We start from the raw sequence: 4936 nt of genomic DNA, 5'->3' as shown, positions 1-4936 counted from the left end.
ATAGACCTCTAACCATATACGTATAATAGACGTCTAAAGTTATCCGTATAATAGACCTCTAACCATATACGTATAATAGTCCTCTAAAGTTATCCGGAACTCCAACCATATATGTATAATAGTCCTCTAAATTTATCCGTATAATAGAACTCCAACCATTTATGTATAATGAACGTCTAAACATAGACGTATAATTGACGTATATTAGAATTTCATTCTAGACGAATTGCAGACCACATTTAGACGTCTAAGGTATGCGTTTAATAGACGTATATTATACGTCTTTTGCCCACTGGGAAGGTTGTGTAGGACCGCACACACTACGATGTCAGTGTTGAATAGCGTGGTTTAAAAGCTTTTTCACTAACCAGTAAGGAGTAGAAACCTAAAGTCTTCTGATCCGTAATCAGACACGTTATCCATTGTGCCATTGGCGTTTGTATTGCATTCCCATCCAGCACCACATTGAGTTCAGAGCCGCTACTATTCATGTGTTTTGTACATGTGTCTAGTTACTACGTCTTTCATTATGTCTGGTTTAAAATAATGTATCTTTAAAACAGACAAAGGGTTTATGAGTCTCCCTGAAATTCACACACGAAGAATAAAAGATATCGCGATGAAAGAGAATACAAAAATGCCGGCGATAGAAAACGGAGCGTCTTAAGTGCGCGCTATCACTGAACTAAGCTCCCGATCGGTAAGTTTGTCGGCGGGTTTTTAATTGTGTTAGGAAGCGCAAACAGTCAACAGTGTACATTTTAAAGGTCTAAGCAAAACAATCAGACTTGAGGATTATTCAGAACAGGAGCCTCTACTTCTTTGTATACTGAGCTTTCGGGTGAACATCAAAGTGAAAGAGAAATTCGCAATTTTCCCTTTTTGATTAAGGAACAAGAAAACACCATCCTTTGAATTGGATTCAAACCAGGGACATAAGAAATACTCGCTGCTTTTTCAACAATCTTAAGAGCTAGCAACTGAGCTATCGAGAGGTCAGAAAATAAACGTTTTGTCACACGCGTTGCCCAATGTAGTGTAGTGTTCCTCTTTATTTAAATCCCAGTTCGACATCAAAATACCCACTCCCATAGTCTCGTTTAGTAGAAGAAATGGACCAGGCTTCTACTCTATAAACGTCCAGAGTTCTTATAAAACATTTAAAGGGATATCAGTGCTGGCGGAAATTGACTCTTTTTCTAGTGGGATCAGGATCACATAAAACCTTTCGTTTGGATTGAGAAGAGGATCATGTTGACACTCAAAACATACTAACCTTTGCTTCTTTCGAGGACGAATGGATTATTGAGCTGCGAACATCAGTTCAAATCAAATCTCTCCAACTGCAGTTGCTTCTTTGAGAGTTTCTTCAAATCTTTCAACTGAACGTCAATATCGAGGGATATTGATGGTAATATCATACGGATTTTGGTTTTCTTTTGATCGAAAATTGTATTAAAATACAAGCCTCTTTCACATTTGTATAATACTTTCCGTTGCATCCTCAGATAAAAATTCTAAATACCACAAAGTTACAATATATGGAATAGCATTTATTTTAAAATGTATTTTAAAATTTGCATTTATTTAGAGCTATATTTAGAGCTTAGTAAAGATAACATTGCTAATATTGATGGAGTAGAAATGTAAGATGAATTGATAGCTTTTTCTGAGCTAAAAAAGTCCTACAACGCCTCCTGTAACAGGTAAGGACTCATAGCAAGACAGTGCTATTGCATTGCGCATTTTGCAGATACGACCAGTTTCTGCTTCTGGTGAGTGCATTTTTTCCAAACTGAAATTAACAAGAACATTTTCAAGATGCGCCATGTCCCTAAATCGTTCATCAGGACTACTATTAATGTCAGGTGAAAGCAGTACAAAGCATAAATTTAACCTATTAAGAGACTATATCTGTCAGCTACTGCTGTAAGCCATATTCAGCCAACGCTAGAAATATTACTACTCTACTACAGTAGATAAAGATAGCAAGTCCAACTTAGAAACGGATCACAAGTCGAAGACATAAACCGACGAGGGTGGGATTTGAACCCACGCGTGCAAAGCACAATGGATTAGCAGTCCATCGCCTTAACCACTCAGCCACCTCGTCTCGCATACCACTTCCCCTTGGGCATGATTTTGCTCGGCGACCAGGCTCAGCGCACATCGACCTCAGATGTCTCAGAGCGGTGTGTCCAAGCGGCTGTATAAGAATAGGTAATAGGTTTATTCCATGCTGAAAAAAAGAAGAAAGAGAACACAATGTTTCGGCCGTGGAGTCTTCTTCATGTGTGAGAGAGACAGGACAGTAGGCAAAGGTAAAGTAGCGGGAGAACAAAGGTTTGAGGGTGGGTACCCACCTGTATAAGAATAGTGTTCTGCCGGTGCTGTGGTAAAGCTGGTTAAAACACCTGTTTCATAAAGAGGAGATCCTGGATCCGAATGCCAGCGGTACCTTTTTTCCTGTCTTGTTTTACAGAACATGTAATTTGGGACACTCAAAGAGGTCTTGATTTGGTTTTATGCGTTTATTAATTTCCTTTGCAGAACAACTTGTTTTTTTTAAATCATATAGCTTGCGAAAGATGAAATGCAAGCAAATTTTTTTGTTCACCAAAAGTATGTACAAGTATGTTGATTGTTGATTGATTGTATACAATGTATAATTTGAAATACATATTTTTCAGGTGTGAATGTGTATTTTCAGAATAAATTTCTAAACCAAATCATTGGGTTGATTTACTAGTTTCTACACCTGTAAAACCTATCTTTGATGTATAATAGACCTCTAAAGTTATCCGTATAATAGACCTCTAAAGTTATCCGGAACTCCTACCATATATGTATAATTGTCTTCTAAATTTATCCGTATAATAGAACTCTAACCATTTACGTATAATGAACATCTAATCATAGACGTATAATTGACGTATAACAATAGACGTATATTAGAATTTCATTCTAGACGAATTGCGGACCACATTTAGACGTTTAAGGTATGCGTTTAATAGACGTATATTATACGTCTTTTGCCCACTGGGTACAACGAAAAAAACACAACAACAATACAATTGTATAACAAAAGAAAGACAGAGACAACAGCCGATGTGCAAAAAACAACAATAGGCAGTGTGCAAAATAACAAAAAGGTAACAGGTTATGTGCAAAAACATGCATCAAAAGAATGAAATAAAGGGATAGAAATGATGGGGAGTGAGCTTTTGACATGTATGGTAGAGGCAGATTTTCAATGTGTGTTTGGGTTTTTGGTAAGAAAGAAGGCACTGTGAGGTTCAGATCATAGGTGAGAGGTGAGGAGAGAGTGAGAGAGGCTGGGAGTTTAATAGTTTGATAGTGCGGGGGTAAAAACTGTTTCTGAGTCTGGTAGTCCGGACCCGAATGCTCCGGTACCGTTTTCCATGTCATGCTAAACGCCACAAATTGTGTTAGTCCAGTAGTATCAATCGTCCTAAAGTTACGGAAAATCGAATGCGACTGGTGTTATCAGCACACATTTTTTCAGAATAGTCGAGCTGTTTAAAACAGCAAATTCACAGCTTCGTGTCTTTTAAGCTTTGTGTTTCACTCTCCAAATAGAGGCACGGGTTCAAATCCCACTCCCGACAATCAGGCGTTTTACCCTCTTTGTGAGTTCGAGCCTCACCTGGAGCAGTATAGCCTGTCTTTAGCTACTGAAAGCAACTGTCGAGTTTAGATACTCTTAGGTATTTGACGGAGATAAATTAACATCAAACGAACAAGGAAAGGTAAAGGTTTACTTCGAGTCACAATCAAAGAAGGCTCCACAGCTGAAACATTGTGTTTCCTTCTCTTTTCAGCATGGAATAAACCTACAGTACCTTATCAGGATGGCCGAGTGGTCTAAGGCGCCAGACTCAAGGACTCCTGTCTTTTCATCGCTTGGGTGTTCTGGGGTGAGTTTCCCGAAAACGATGAATCTTAGAGACGAACGAGCAACTTTACGATGTACGTAGGTAACATACAAGCTACTTTTTCGTGGGTTTCCCAAAACCCCTCTTAATCGATCATTTAACGAGCGAGTATAAAGTACTTCTTTGTTAACCCCGCCCCTGAAGTCGCTTAGCAAAAAGCATCACAAGTCGATTGACAAACAATTGATTGACAATACTTTCATTATATGGTGTAATAAAATAAATGACTGACATGCTGTAAAAGAAAACCAAGTTTAACTGTGTGAACAGTGTATGCGTCCTGCACGACGTCTTTGATTTAAAGCAATATTTTTTGTCACGCTGCCATCGTTAGGAATCACAGTGTTTCAAGAGAAAATACTGTTGTTATTTAAAGTTGTTGGGTGTGTTGGAACTCCTTTTTAATTGGTCTTATTAACATGACATCTGGAAAAATTAACTACTAAGCTTGGCACGTGTCACTCAACAAATACAGGACCTATAATCAAATTTAAAAACAAGTAGGTCTAAGCTTTACCGTCAACAATCAAGACAGAACATAAAACGGCATTCGAACTTAAAATATTGTATGGACCGCGGGTTTCGGTACGGAATGGAACAGGTGTAGGACTCAGGGAATGGGGTTGAACAACACATTTAATAACTCGAATCGGGAAAGGTACACACACAGGGACAGGGGTTACAGCGCTGCACCTACACTAACATACACACACACGAAGGGAAGAGACTGTATCTCAGCCTCCGTCCCACTATACAGATGCAGCCATTCAAAGTGCGCGTTACAGACACGTACCGCAGGTGACGTCGCTCAGTATGACGCAAGATGACGCGGGGCACCGCAGTACGTGATTGGTTGACCGACAGGGGCACTCGTGGTCCGTTGGTCTGTCGTAGAAAGACAGTAAACGTCTTTGCTGTGCCCGTTGTAGGTATTGAATTTTACCACTGAAGGGAAATCTTAGTAGCTGAGCATAAAAAGA

At 39.2% G+C, this 4936-nt stretch overlaps 1 non-coding gene across 1 annotated transcript; it reads right to left on the bottom strand.

Annotated features, from left to right (window-relative positions):
• Positions 1 to 2031: 2031 nt before the first annotated feature.
• Positions 2032 to 2113, bottom strand: trnas-gcu (transfer RNA serine (anticodon GCU)). Its single transcript has one exon. It is a non-coding gene; the product is annotated as a tRNA-Ser (tRNA).
• Positions 2114 to 4936: the final 2823 nt, after the last annotated feature.

Source organism: Atractosteus spatula, assembly GCF_055471065.1.
Source record: "Atractosteus spatula isolate fAtrSpa1 chromosome 10 unlocalized genomic scaffold, fAtrSpa1.hap1 SUPER_10_unloc_11, whole genome shotgun sequence".
Taxonomy (NCBI): domain Eukaryota; kingdom Metazoa; phylum Chordata; class Actinopteri; order Semionotiformes; family Lepisosteidae; genus Atractosteus; species Atractosteus spatula.
This window is presented reverse-complemented; position numbering and strand designations above follow the sequence as displayed.